At 31.5% G+C, this 16,223-nt stretch overlaps 1 long non-coding RNA gene across 1 annotated transcript in view; it reads left to right on the top strand.

Moving 5' to 3' along the window:
• LOC123262400 overlaps positions 1–16,223 on the top strand; it is an 87,986-nt gene extending 71,763 nt beyond the window's left edge. The window contains exons 2-3 of the long non-coding RNA XR_006508940.1: positions 2,059–2,189; positions 15,313–16,223. This is a non-coding gene — a long non-coding RNA (uncharacterized LOC123262400). The remainder of the gene's footprint in view (positions 1–2,058; positions 2,190–15,312) is intronic.

The raw sequence follows: 16,223 nt of genomic DNA, 5'->3' as shown, positions 1-16,223 counted from the left end.
AGACTCCCTTGCTCTTACTTACACCCTGATCTGGCTCTATACAACTTCCGCCGTGACTTCGGTTTCTGGTGCCTAATGTGAGTGGAGGCATTCTTATTCACGGTTCCGGCAATCCTCGTCCTCATCCTCCGAGCCATTTGCTGTCGCTGGCACTATTACGCTGCCCGTGTTGTGTTTATGGACCTCATCGAGTTCATCGAGACCTGAACCGAAAACGTGGCCCCTTCCAACAGAACCTCTGGGCGGATTGTGGGACTATAAATTTTGCCATCAAGTTGTTTAGATATTTCAGGCTACCCAAAACCGAGTTCTTCCCACTTGCTTTTATTAAACTTCATAATATTTTTAGTTTTAGATTTCAAATTTTTTTTTACTCGGGTAATTTATGACGTTTAGTTTTTTATAAAAAGTAGCAAAAGTTTATCAAAAAAAAAAAAATATTTTAAAGATTTAGAAATAAAAATTAATATTTTAAATTCTACATTAATTAAAAAAGAAACAAATTGTTGAACTAAAAAAAACATTATTAAGAATTTGATAATTAAATTAAATAAAAATTTTTTCTTGTTTTAAAGAAATTTTAATTAATTTAAGATTTTTTTAAACTTACCTTAAGAAAATAAAAATTTTCCAAAGGATTTTTTTAGTTTAAAATTTAAAATTTCGAATAAGAAAAATTTTTTTTAAAATTCTAACATTAAAAAAAATTTGAATTAATTAAAGATAAATATTATTTAACTAAAAAAATTATTTTAAACAATTTAATTCTTTAAGTAAACAATTTTTCTTGTTTTAAAGAAATTTTAATTAATTTAACAATTTTTTTTACTTAATTTAAGAAAATAAAAATTTTCTAAAGGATTTTTTGGTTTAAAATTTAAAATTTCGAACGAAAAAAGTATTTTTAAGTATTTTAATATTGAAAAAAAAATTGAATTAATTAAAAATAAAAATTATTTAACTAAGAAAATTATTTTAAATAATTTAATAAAGCAAAAAAATTTTCTTTAATTCAAATAAATTGACCCAAGAATTTTTCTGTTTGATTTTAGCTATTAAAAACCATAAAAATAATTATTTTTCTTCAATCAATTCAATTTTTCTATCAATTTAATTATTAATAATTAAAAAATTTCCAGAAATAAAAAAAACCTTTCTATTGAAAAAAAAATTAGGAAAACGGTTGACCCTGAAGGCCATCCCTATAATTTCCCGATAATTCCATACCTGGGCGTTTAAAATTGCATTTACGAAGTTTTTGAGCTCTTCGAGCTCAAAACTTTTCTATGCTTTTCTATGCTTTTCTATGCTCTAACTTTTCTATGCTTTTGAGCTTTTCAAGCTCAAAAGTTTGATAGAAGGTTGATAAAACACTATTTTTTGAGTTTTCAAACCGCAATAACTTTTGAATGAATGAACCGATTTTCACGCGGTTGGGGGCATTCGACGTAGTTTTTTAAGTCTTATGAAAAATTTTTAAGTTTATATTGATCAAACTAGAAATTTCGGAGTAATTCCGAAAAAACACTTTTTTGGTTTTTTTCCTGCACGATATCTCTCGAACGAATTAATCGATTTTGACCGGATTAGCGGCGATCGACGTGGTTTTTCAAGGTTAAGAGCTGATTAGTTTTTGGAGTTGATCTATGAAGCCGTTCGAAAGTTATTCCAAAAAAACCACTTTTGAAAAAATTTTTTTTTTTCGTTTTTTTTTAGATTTTTCGAAATCTATCGGTCCGAATCGATCCAAATTGTATCCAAAATTGAGCCATTCAATAGTTATGAGAGGTTTACATACTTACATACACATACACACACACACACACACACACACACACATACATACGTACATACATACATACAGACATAGTGACACCCTCACGGGGATAGTCAGAGAAGCTTCCTGTGACCCTCAAACGTCGAGATCTGATGAAAACTCGATTTTTGTAAAACGGGGTAAAACCAATAACTTCCCGATTTTTGAAAATCTGAGATTTTCTTAGCGGGAAGTTAAAAAATAATTTTTCAATCGCAAATAATTCCTTTGTTTATTTACAGCAAAAAAGTGGCAGCTCGGAAGCTGAGTAATAATGACAGTTAAGCGAAGAAAAAAAAGGAGCTTTTTATTGGAGTAGAGCGCAAGCGAACCAGCACAGTCGAGGGAACAAAGCCACGAAAAAACGAAATAGGTAAAAAAATAATTGTCTATAGCAAGTGATTTCTTGAATCTGCATTAACTAAAGTGCAGAATGTAAACGCGCGAGTGATTACGCTCCTAAGGGCAACGCAACGCGCGTTAGCAAGCAGGGGCTTGATTTGTCATGTGGAAAAGCTCATACTCCAGCCAGCTCTCTCTCGAGAGGGAGAGAGGGCAAGGAGGGGAAATATTGAAGGTGAAACAAAGAAATAAATTCTCGCGGGATTTGGCTGGTGATGTGCGCAAACATAAAAAATATCTCTTTATAGATGAGGGTGTAAATATGTGTGGGTGTAGGTGCGGAGAGGGTCTGGGGTTCGAATTCGATTCGTCGGAAAAACTGTGCGTTTTTCTCGCTGGTAGAATGGCCGAGACGTCACCTGAATACATTATGTGTGTTCCACCCCTGGGGCTAGGATATTGAAATTTTTAATATCGAGGCCAGAAAAAAATATAAAAAATGATAAAGCGAGTGATAGAGGATGAGGACGATGGAAAACTCCGCTAGAGAAGGGAGGGGGGTGTATATAGATCTGTGGGAAGAAAGAAGAAGAAGAGAGTGGGCGTAGGAGGATGACGGATGAAGAGAATGTTCATGGTCTCGTGAAAAAGCACCCTCACTTCACACACTTTTTTATTTTTCTTCTGCTATTACGTATTTCATTTTTCTGTAGCATTATTAATATACGTATACTATCTATCTATAAATATAAATGCATGGATGTTTTGATAATGCATCTACAAATGAATGGAATCGATATTTCTACAGTATAATCTACCAATTTTTATGCAGACATTTGCGATGTTATTCTTATTTTACATACGTATAGTTTTTATTAGTTGTACTTTTCGAAAGGTAATACGCTGAGAATTTTATTAGTTTTTTAAATTAGTTAAGAATATTTTTGGACATTTGGAAAATTCATTTTTGGATTAATAATTGGAAATTATTAATTATAAATCACAAAACTTTTGGCTTAATTTTTGCATGAAATAAAGTTTACTTAATCTAAAAATCATTTTTTAATTTAATCATTTTTTTGATTAATTCAAGAATATAAAAATTAATTTTAGACTAGCAACCTTAAGACTGCCGTGACTTGGGATTTTTATTAAATTGCACTGTATTTTCGTAACTGTTGACGTTTTTAAAGATATAAACTCATCCCGTTGTTACACTCATCAAGAGCTTTCATTTGAGTACCCACATGCATTTTTGATATATTTTTCATATATACATATATATAATATATATAAAAATATGAAAAATTGATGTGGGTACTCAAATGAAAGGTCTTGATGAGTGTAACATCGAGATGAGCTTATTTCTAAAAAAATGTCAATAGTTCACAAGATATATGGTCATTTCTTAATTATGTATCTAGAAATAGAGTTTTTTCGAATGCAGCCTAAATACTTATCACAATAAATTGACTATTGTTGAGAATGATATGAAACCTTGAAAAGGCACAAATTCAAGTCAAGACCTTAGCAAAGACACTAAATTTCACTTAAAAAACCGATTTTATCATATGACTATTCTGGACACAAAATTTTTTCTTATTCTCTTAATAATATAGATAAAAAAATAAATTTTAGGATTAATTAAAACTTATTTAAGCTAGCAAAAGTTTCTTAATTTTGAAATTTTTGTATAAATTTAAATAATACGAGAATTAAAATGATTAAGAAGAAATAATTTTGAACTATCATTTTTAAAAAAGAAAATAATTATACAAATAGTCTTTTTAATATAAACTAAAAATAAAAAAAATTAATAAGATATCAATAAATATAAAGAACTATTGAAAAAAATTATTATACTTATCTTAAAAAATTGATTACTATAAAAGTCTCGATAAAATTTATCTCCAGCAGGCCAGGTTGTCGAAAATAAACGACTACTTTCGTGAAATTCACCAAATGAGATTTCCATCATATCAAAAGTGGAATCGATCCAAGCTTCTTACACTTATAAATAATATAAAATATAAGGGTGACAGTTTTATTTCGCCGGTTCTCAATGACGGATGCTTGCGTTGAAAAAATTCCGCGTGAAGAAAAATATATATTTTTTTACACAATAACCCGGGGATTGTCGGGTTTGGTTTTGGGAGCCGGGGGATAACCAATTTGCATGCTTGGCAATTTATAACTCGAGAAACATTCTAACATAGTCACCTTCATATTCCGAGTAAATGCCGCGTGATAAAAACCATAAAAAAACACATAAATATATTTTCGGGTTTGGAATAAAAAAATAAAAAATTTAATTTTAAATCTGCAGATGCAGAGCAAAGATAGTTGCTTTATATACTTTTTAAAAATTATACAATGTGAAGATGATCTAGTTTTATTTTATTACCTGAAGTGGATCGGATGGTTTGGCGACCTAACCGGGCTCTCGAAAAATACACGACGATAATTTGCCGTCGGTCATCGGACCCCGACGCGTGTCCGGCGATTCAGAGAAAGAAATAAGAGTAAAGGTAAAAAAGTCGGTACCTGAAAAGCATTTAAGGAACGGGTTTGATAGGCGCGACGTACTTCTGGCATTGGACAGGTCATCCCCTGTGACCCGGGGCGTGCGGCTCGGCCCCGACCCCTTTGGCGGTCAAAACAGGCGGAAACATGCCCTGACCCTCGTATATCAAATCCTCGAGCTTGGCCACCGATTTCATTCTTCCCAGTCCTGAGTTGTGAGTTGTGAGCTGTCCCTACTACCCCCGTCGTGCCAAACAAAATGTCGTTTGTCGTTTTCCTCTGATTTATCACTAATTCCCGCTTATTTATTAGTTTTCATTATTTTACGGTCACTGGAACTAATTTTATGGTCGGCGATAACTCTTACCGTTGCCGACGAGCCCACTTTTTATGTCTCGTTATTTTTGGCCGAGATAAATTCACTAAAATAGTCCGCAATTTTAATAACAAATTTAGAACGTCTTGTTTTTATTATTATTATTATTCAATTAGCGGGTGAAGTGTCATTTATGATTAACTCAGATTACTGAGGCGCTAATATATCATGGGATGGGTTTATTTTTATTCGACAATTCGCGAAATTATTTTGTACCTCAAGACGCTGTTCTATAAACTGTAATTATTTATAATTTCTTCAAATACGGAATAAAATTAATTATTGATTAGAATAAAATTAAGAGACATTTATAATGAGTTTAAAATAGTTCAAAATAATTTTTTTGCTCAATTTAAGATGGTTAAATTCACCCAATTTTTTTCTTCATTAAAATTCTCGTATTTATAAAACAAGAATTGATTTTTTGACTTAAATCAAAATTATAGCCAGCTCTTCAAATTAATTTTTTTGTTCCAAAATTCTAATTAATTAATCACTTCTATTTTTATATTTTTGAACCCAGCAAAAAAATTTCTCAAAAATTAAGGGTAAATATTTACAAATGGGGTGCACAATTTTAATTTTAATTTTTTTGAACGAAATTTTTATTTGATTTTATTGGTATATTTTTTTTTAAATGCATAAAAAAATGAATTTGGCCTAGATATGGCCAAAAATAGGATGAACCCCACTTGTAAATAGTTACCAAATTAAGTTAGCTTAATCCAAGAAAAATTAGTCAATTAATATTGTATTCAGCTTGATTAAAGCTTTCAAAATTCTCTAAAATTATCCTTTTTTTCCAAATTTTGTCAATGCTTCCATTAGTACATTTTAGAGAATGTAAATTTATGTTAATTCTCTTAATTCAACACAAAAAAGTGTTAAAAATTTACTGCTGTGTCCAAAAAATTCATCAAATCCCAAAATAATCTATACTAATAAATGGAAAGCCGGTTTTTTGTCCGATTATACTGTGAAAACTTCTGAACCGATCGGAATAATACTTACACCATAAGATGCAGCGTGTTTCGGAGAAGGTTTTAGTGCATGATATGGTGGTGATTACTTATCCGGAACCTATATTTTTTTGACTTAGAAATAATGAATTTTTATTGTAACTAAATTTATTCTATCGATTGTCATTCATTTAAAATAAATTTTTTAATTCTATTGGTTATGTTTATATACTAAGCAGATTTTTTCACTTATGAGACCTGCAATTTCTTTAACTGAAACTTTCAATGCTCATTAAAAATTGTTTTTTCATATCAATTATTATTCATTTTTGTAATAAAGACACGGGAATGTTATAATGATTGCACATTAAAAGTTACAATGAATATTAGCTAGAATAATTACATGGATAAAAGGTGGATGCCAATTCGATAGAATTGGGAATCTGTGCAAGTCAAAACAATACTCTAATTAAATTTCGTCTAGATCTAAAAATGCAATTCTATAAAGTGCTCTGCGGAGCGGGCGAGTAATAGCTAGTAATTTATATATATTTATATATTTTTTATGTATTTCGACATATATTTTTTTTATATTTTTTTTTTTCATGGGGGAAAGTTTTCAAAATTCTATAAAATTGTCCTTTTTTCCAAATTTTGTCAATGTTTCCATTAGTGCATTTTATAGAATGTAAATTTATGTTAATTCTCTTAATTCAACACAAAAAAGTGTTAGAAATGTATTGCTGTGCTCAAAAAATTCATCAAATCCCAAAATAATGACTCATAAAATTTTTCTTAGCTCAAAACACCGATTTGAAACGTAAAAAAGAAAAAAAGAATACCACCCCAAATAATTACAAAACTCAAACAAATCCTTCTATCGCCTACACAAAATCCTCTTTCGCATCTTAATCCATCACATATATATTTATTAAAATCTAAAGACACAACTATATCCTCTTTCTCGAGAAAATAGCATTATATTGTGGGGTTGTCGTCATTACACTCACGTAGATAGAGTAACATTATATTTTCCTTTTCGCTTTTGGAGCACGGAACGTTATTACATCCGTGGTGCCTGGATAGACGGCATGGCATATAGCTCGAGCCTCCAATAGACACACAAAGGTGGAGAATACAGACACATAAGGGAGGTTTTCCCAGCATGTGTGTATTCTAGAGCATGTGGATGTGTGTGTATGCCCGTTAGCTTTGGTGTCGGCGCAGCGGGGTGTTTTGGGGCTCTCTTGCTCATTACAGAATCTCCACTCTGCAGATTCAATATTCTAACCAAAATCCCTAGGGCAACGACGATGAGGATGAGGGAAAGGGGCGGGAGGAGACGCGAAACTTTCCAACCGTACACTATACTCTCAACGACGTGAACACGACGTTTGAGCACAAGAAATAGCTTCTACCTAGATCTTGTCCGCTTTATCTCGCTCAAGCTCAACTACTCTTACACTCTTCTCTCCTCTCTCCTCTTCTATTTTCCTCCTTGCTCTACTCTTGCTGGTAAACTCAACCCTCACAACCGACACACGGCATTCGGTCTATAATTTTGCTGCAACGTCAGTGCAAACTTGTAGTCCACACACGAGACACAAAGCTCCGCCAAGTTATTAGACAATCTCGTACTTTATGTTCTAAACCCAAAGTTAAATCATCTTTACTTTGTCATTAAACTTTTTACTTCCTTTGTATTTATTCGCTGAAATTTCCTCAACAACTCTGCTTCAAGATTAACTATTAATCACTTTGCTGTTTATTTTTTAACCCTTCATGCCAGAGAACTCATCTGTGGTGTAAATTACACTTGTCGACAATTGCCATGTAAAAGTTCTTTTTTTGAATCAAAAATTCATTTTTTATCGCTTTTAGAAATACTTTAGGCATTAATTGAATAAAAATTAATTTTAAATGATTAATATATATTAAATTTATTTTTTAAATAATTTTTAATAAAAAAAAATTATTTTAGCGATAGAATTGACAAAAAAATTGATGAATCAGTCAATTTTTAAGCTTCAAATTCAAAATTCTAATCTGACTCTTTTTTGAATATCTTTAAACTGTAATATCTTTTTAACGTGTCGTTCAATTTTGATTTTCTTGATAGCATTCGACGCAGTTTTTCAAGTCCAAAAAGTGTATACATAGTTTTGAGTTGATTAGTCCAATAATTTAAAAGTTATTTAAAAAAAAACTTGGAAATATTTGAAACATCTCAAAAATTAACTTCAAATGATTAGTATATATTAAATTTATTTTCAAAGGGAATTTTTTGGAATTATTTTCAAAGGTAAAATGCTCAAAAACTCATCAATTGGTCAATATTTAAGCTTCAAACTCAAAATTCTAATCTGACTCTTTTTTGAACATTTTTAAACTGTAATATCTTTTGAGCGCGTGGTTTGATTTTGATCTTTTTGATAGCATTTGACGCAGCTTTTTAAGTCCAAAAAGTGTATACATGGTTTTGAATCAATTAGTAAAATAGTTTAAAAGTTATTTCAAAAAAACTTGAAACATCTCAAAAATTGACTTTAAAATTTATTACAAAAAAATCTTAACAAACTTCTATAGTTCTCAAAAATTAGAAACTTGAAAAAACTCTGATCAAAATCAATGACTTTTTCTTCAAAAATTATCGCAATTTTTTAAAATCAAATTATAGTTTCTACATGTAGAATTTTTTAATTAGTTTCTTTCTAAAAGTTTTCAAATTTAAATTAATTTTAGTATCATTTAAATTTCTTTATAAAAACCAATAAAAGATTTTTAATCTGCAAATTTCCAAAAATCTATATAAATTACTTAAATTAAAAAAAGAATTTAATTAAAATTGAGTCTAAAGTAGGCTGACAAATATAGGTTCGGCCTTGAAACGTAAGCGAAAAAATAAACCGTCTGTAATCCGTTGGATTTAAATATAATGCAGTTCGGAGTGTCTATATGTAAGTATTCATAGAAATATATGCATACATATAGGCGTAGATAAAAAAGTTATTCAGATTCAACTCTTGGATATTTAACGCGACTCTAATGAGGTCTATACGTGTCCCGGAACCCAAAATCCAATGCAAAGGTACATAAACTGCTTATACATTATATTTATATAAATCCAGGTATAAATAAATTTTTTACTCTAATGCGACACATTGTGGATCGATTCCTCGAGTCGTAGGCCCGGGATCCTCAGGTATAAATTTTAAAGCTTCGGCTTTCGCGATAGCCAGACCCGCGGTGGATAGGAAAGGGAGCCTCGCAGCTTTAAAAATATGTCCGTCGCGCTGCATATGCAGAGATTCAAATTCAAATGAGACCGCGGATATTGTAATTCCAAGTGCCAAGGCACCCCTTTTTACTTCTATTTTTATTATTTTTTTAGTTATGCAGACTCACAGCTGCCAGACCTCAAATTATATACCTACGCTCTTTTCCGTTTATATTAATATCAACATTAACATTAGCGTGCCCATGCCCTCCGCACGTTGCTACTTTCTAACAAATTTGAATAATTCTCTCAATCAATCAATCAATAAGCTTCTTTTGAAGCAAAGAAGTGTAGAAGAAATTTTAAAACCAGGAAGTGAGCTCAGATATTTGGAGAATTCGAGGAATGTAAGGAATATTTTTAATCGCAGGTAGATGTTTAGGGAGAGTACTTTAAAGACACATTATTTCAACCCTCGGAAATTCTTAGCGAGCTTAGAAAACGCCCTTGTACCTTGTACTTTATACTTGTTTTTACTTCGTCATTCATATACTCTGATAATTGTCGTAAAGTTTGTCTTTTAAATTAAGTGACTTATATTTCAAGTTTAAGTTATATTACTTTGTATAAGATTTTTTAACCAAGAAGATAATTTTAAGAATTTTTTTATTTTGAATAATTCTTGAATTAAAAATTTTTTATTAGTTTAAGGAAAGTTTTTTGCATTGATTCATAAAGAAACTCTTTAAAATAATTTTTTTGTTCAAAAAAAATTTTTTTTAGTGTTCATTTGCTGGAGAGATTTCTCTGAAAGTTTAAATTTGATCAAACAAATTTATTTATTTATTTATTTATTTATTTCCTTATTATAGACCCAACAGCTTACGCCATTGACAGGGTCACTTACATATACAAAATAATCGGTGTCCTTATAAATATGATAAACTTAAAGCTCAAAATAATGACATTGTACGGTGCAACTTACATGGTTATATATAAAAAAATTAGGAATTTTGTAATGATCCTGTTAAAAATATCAACTTGATTAAAATAAAAAATATAATTTTAAAAATTTTGATGACCTTAAATCAATTAAAATTTACCAGCAAACTTGCAGTCACTATGTGACTGCCGTGATTTGTGAATTATAAATGAATAAAATTTTGCTCTATTAAATAATGACTTTTATAAAATTGCACTGTACTTTCTTAAATATTGACGTTTTTAAAGATATAAGCTCTTCTCGATGTTACACTCATCAAGAGCTTTCATTTGAGTACCCACATGCATTTTTCATATATACATATGTATATAAATATGAAATATATGAAAAATTGATGTGGGTACTCAAATGAAAGGTCTTGATGAGTGTAACATCGAAATGAGCTTATATCTTTAAAAATTTCAATAGTTCACAAGATACAAGGTCATTTCTTAATTATGTATCTAGAGATAGATCTTTGCAATGACACAAATTTCACTAAAAAAAACCGATTTTATCATATGACTATCCTGGACACCAAATTTTTCTTCTCTTAATAATATAGACTAGAAAAATTTCTTAGAAGCTTTTCTGCTTGCTAAAAAATTACCAAAATCTTCAAATTTTCTCAAATTACCTAAAAAATTTCTTCACAATATCAATTATCAATATACTTAAATTTCTTCTTTCTCCGATCAAAAATCAATTATTTTTCAGCTAAATACACAATTCTTCTTTCAACTTCAAAAATTACCACCAGATAAAATCCCAAAAATCAAATCTCACCCTCCAAATTCCTCTCACACTATTTCTTCTCCCACCTCCGACTAATTTTCCCCCTGAAATTTATCTATTTGATGAACGAGAGATCGTTTTCTTAAAAAAGTAGATAATTCCTCGAAAAAGGTTGAGTAGCATTCGTTATCAACATTTGACCCCGGTAAATTCCCAGCAAGCTCTCAGTTCAATTCTTCTCCCCTCTTGGAATTCTAGAAGTTTAAAAAATCCGGTGGCATTTACCTCACATACACATATTCAGATCTCCGAGATTCGATACGTGGATGGCATCCCCGGGTTAGAATTCCCTTGGGTGGAATGAGGATGTGGCAGAGTATGTAGAGAGTCTGGATCTGGCGCCCAAGTTGGTGCTAGGCGCGACCCTCGTCAAAATGGACGCTAAGCCCGTATAACTCTAACGGGATTCTCAATCGTGGGTTTGCGGGCTGAAGTGTTGGAGTCGGTGTGTGTTGGCTTCACTGGTGTGGGCGGATGTGCGAGTCTGCCCAAGGGATGGAACGGGGGGTTGGGGAGAATAGCTTGCTGAGTAGGAGGATACTGAAGAGTGAAATACGGGAAACGGGAAGGGAGATCGGGGTAGTTGCTAGTTGGTAGTTCTCTTGAGGGTGTGGGCGTCCTTAAAGATGGCGGCGTAAGGGATGGCTAAGGGCACGAGGGTGAACACGAGAGGCAATATATCACCGGGACAAACCCTCCGAGAAAAGGGACCTCGAACGTAACGTAACGTCGGTGCCCATTACCGGGAGCCAAACCACCCTATCTTTATTTTTATTCCTGTATTCTAACTTTTTGGTAACTTGTTCGGAAAACGTAGCCGTAGGGTCCGACAAGAGGTAATCGACTAGATATTGAGACACGCACTACACTACTCGATATTCTCCGAAGCTCTTCCTTTATTTTCCTCACAGGCCTCACAGCTATTCCATTTCCGAGGGGATTTACCTACTGAAGACCAAAAACACTCGGAAACGGACGCCATCGCCCTCGGGGACTTTAATATATATTTATATACGTGAATATCCTGATATTGGAACTCCCTCCCTCAATTCAGGACATTTTTTACCCCGCGTTCTGATAGGGGATGACTTATTTTATGCTTATGCTTATAAGTTAATGCATGGGATGAATAAATAACAATGTGCACAAGAACATGTGAGGGGCTAAGGCTACTATAGCTTGATTTTTAAATTTTGTTGTAAATTGGCTTCTTATTTATGGCTCGGATGTTTTTTTGACGGAATATTAATAAGATTTAGCTTGACGGAGGGAAGGAAGGTACTTGAGAAAATATTTCATTTTCGGGAACTGTAATGCACGTTTTTTTTATTAATTTTCGGTAAATATTAAAAACTTTAAATACACTGATAGAAGGATTTATTTGTATCAAAAAATATTTGTTAATAATTATCAAATTACTATTAGAGGCGATTTTTTTTGGCATTAAAAAATATTTCTTAGTATTTAAAATGATTTGTTTGTATTTAATTAATCTTTTTAAATACTAAGAAATATTTGTTAAGAATTAAAAAGTGGTCTCTGATAAATGATTTGTTAAATATTAACAAATATTTTTAACTATAAACAAATTCTTCTACCAGTGTAGGTTCCAAAAAATTAAAAAAAATTTTGGAGGACATCCTGCGCTTTTTTTTTGAGAAGATAAAAATTATTGTAAGCCTCAAGGTTGAAGAATGTTAAATTTAAATGTTTAATTACTGTTTAATTTGGTGGAAAAGAATCGAAAATAACATTCATCACTCTAACCCTCACTTAGAATCATAAAAATGCTAATAAAGTGATTAATTCAATTTACTAACCAAGATTTGACTCAAATATCCAAGTTAATAAATCAATTTCTTGAGATTTTATTCGTGTAATTTAACCTATTTGAAGTATTAAGCGGATTATAATGTTGGTTCGTAACACCTCCCCTACGGGACCAATTAAATAAAATATTTTTATTGATATTTGTACGTTTAATGTTTTAAAAGTGATTACTTATATTATAACTGTATAATTTATTTATTTATGCATTGATATAAAAATATAATTAATTTTTTTATTTTGAATTAGCAGAAAAATTCTTAAATTAGAAAAAAAATATTTTTTTTCTTTTTAAAAAATTATTTTGACTAAAAAAATTAAGTTATGATTTATTATCAATTTTTTTGAAAATTTTAAAGAAAGAAAAATTTGAATTTGACTTTTTAAGCTCAAAATTTCGATAAAAGTTTTTATTATTATAAATTGAATTAAATAGTGATGTCTAAATTAATTTCCGACTTTCTGACGGATAAATACTAAAAAAAAAAGAAGTCAGTGACCAAAATAATAAAATAAAAGTAATCAGTATAAATAGTTACAAAAAGTGCAAGCTCATGTAAGTAAAAGTGAAAGAGAATAAGTGAAAAAAAAAAGAACTAGTGGGAAAAAAGAAAGCGCGAAGCTGCGGGTGGGTGGTGGTGAAGGGGGAAATGGGGATGAGAGCGAGAAGGGAAGAGAATGAAAGCTCGGCGTTTTCGCAGCGAACATCGAGCGTGTAATTCGCTCTTTAAAGAACACTTGGACGATAATTAAGCCGCGATGCTGAAGACCGGGGGCTGGGGTGAACCGGGGATGCAAGAGGTTAGGTTAACCGAGATGCGAGAATTCGTTAGGAGCTATTTCAAAAGATCCTTTCCTGTTTATTTATGCTTTTTTTCTCGTCTTTATTTCCAGTCTTGTTTTTATTTCTAGCTTTTTTTTTTTTTTTAGTTTGCGCAACATGAAAAGACACGCGAGTATGTTGTTTTAATTAGCGCTGAGAAGGGTAATACGACTAACTAACCACATTTACTTCATAATCCTCTACTTAACTTTTTATGTATACATTAATGTTTTATAAATAAGGCATTATTTATTTTTGTCTCTAGGCTTTTATTTATTTATTTTTAATTATAATCATTTTATTTTCAGGTGTTTAACAATTTTTTCTTTCAGTTTAAATTAATGAATTGCAAAATTATTTTCAAAATACTAATTTTTAAATTTTATCGTCATTTATTAATTTATTTAATATTTAAGAAAGAATTATTAAACTTACTAATTAATTAGAACTAAAACCTAATCATAAATAAGTTCCTTAAAGGTGAAAAAAAATTTTTTGACAATAAAACTAAGTTTTAAAAAATTAACTCTCTTCTAGTGAGACAATTTAGCGATCATGCGCCACCTGTTGGATATTTTTAAAACTAACTTTAGCCAAAAAAAACTATAAATGGCCAAATTAAAAATTTTTTACGGGCATATATCATCAATTTTGAATAAATAATTATAAAAATAACAAATATACACATAAATAAAATTTAAGAAAGTAAATTTTGATTTTTTTTATCAAAAATTAATGGATAGATGTCTCTTGTTAATTTCAATCTTATAATTTTTTTTTTTTTATTATTATTATGTTGAACAAAATATTAAAAATGATAAGAGACCTTTTTTATAGAAAATTAAACTCTCTAAAAAAAAGAAAAAAAATTTTCTGTAGCTTCAATAGTTCGTCCAGAATATTAATTTAAAGAAATTTGTACTTATTATTTAAAAACTTGTTAAATTTTCTCTATACTAACCCAAAATATCTCCATTAGTTGATTAGAACTAAAACCTAATCATAGATAAGCTCCTCAAGATCTTAAAAAAATTTTCTTACAATAAAATCAAGTATTAAAAAAATTAACTGTCTTTTAGTGAGACAATTTAGCGATCATGCGCCACCTGTTGGATATTTTCAACACTAAAGTCCGTCAGAAAACTATAAATGGCCTTATTAGAAATTTTTTACGGGCATATCTCATTAATTCTGAACAAATAGTTATAAAAATAACAAATATATACATATTAGGTTACATTTAGTCCAAAAATAATAATTTCCATTAACCTATCAAAGTTTTCTCCCACTCTGAAAACCAAATCTCCAATTTCCAAGCAATTTATGCTAAGCGATTCACCTAAGGTCGCCAAAAAGTCAACAAAAACCCGGCTGCTTAGATCCCTGGGTCACCAAAACTCGTTTACGCACGTGTCCATCCAAACCAGTTCCTACCAAAGTAAAACTCTATATCCAGACTATTGAGCTGGATCTTTAATCGAAAAATAATTAACCCTGAAAACAAAAAGTGGTAGTACCAACTGAGAGCTCCTGGCTCCCATTAAGCCGAAAGCCCCAGTAAATTGATTAGAATTAAAGGGTTGCGGTGTTGGATAGCAGAGCCACCCCCAGCTGAGTTATACCTCGAGTTTGAGTTTAGCCTCTGTTTTTAGGAGTGGAGTGAGGTGCCTCTGAGGAATTGAGAGTACAACGGTGACCACAGCCTCGTCGCTGATTGGTGGAGTCAGCGTTTGTGGCAAGATGGCTGCTCGAGGGCAGGCATTCTCCCTCTTTATCTTCATCTTTATCTTTCTCTGCTCTCTCATTCTGTACACAACCAGCATCCACAACACACACTGGATATATATAATATGTAACGCTGTGGCCTCGGCTCTAGACTACTCCACACTCCTTATTCTAGACTACACCCTACCCTAGATCTGGAAACCTCGAGCAGGATCCTTCTCCAGCTTCTTCTTGTTCTTGTTCTTGTATATGTGTCAAATAGATGTATGCACGTGTACCAAGCACCAGTTTTGAAACAATACCGGCGTTCCAACCTCCACTCAACTAGCTCTAACTCGGAAAACCTTTTCCTTTTTCAGTTGCGGGTCTCCTCTTCTGTTTTCCAGAACAAGTCTCAACTACCGAGAGGAGAAACTTTAATCCACGTCTCTACTAATTTTCCTACTTTGCCTTAGCCTGTTCTTGTTCTCAGACCAACCCTCCTTTCTTGCTCCTTGTTCCTTGTCATTGTCAACCGAAGGTTATGTGGACCCATAAATATATATAGAGCTGAGCAAAGAGAATGTGATAATAAGGACAACTGAAGCTTAATTAGTTAATAGTTGGTGTTAGGTGCTACTGCAGCTGCTGCTGCTGCTGGTGCTGGTGGAGGTTCTTTTGGAGTTTCGAGCTGGGACGAGAGATTAATTGCATGGAGGAGAATATTGAACGGTTAGGGGCGAATGAGGAAATCTTTGGTATTATTAGACTTTAATTAACGGAAAAGCTTCTGATATTTGTGTTTATGTTTGATGTTTTGGGTTTGTTGATTTTTTTTTGGTCAAAGAAATTTTATTGG

The sequence above is a fragment of the Cotesia glomerata genome, linkage group LG4, assembly GCF_020080835.1.
Source record: "Cotesia glomerata isolate CgM1 linkage group LG4, MPM_Cglom_v2.3, whole genome shotgun sequence".
Taxonomy (NCBI): Eukaryota; Metazoa; Arthropoda; class Insecta; order Hymenoptera; family Braconidae; genus Cotesia; species Cotesia glomerata.
Note: the sequence above shows the minus strand (reverse complement) of the source record. Positions and strands in the feature narration are given on the sequence as shown.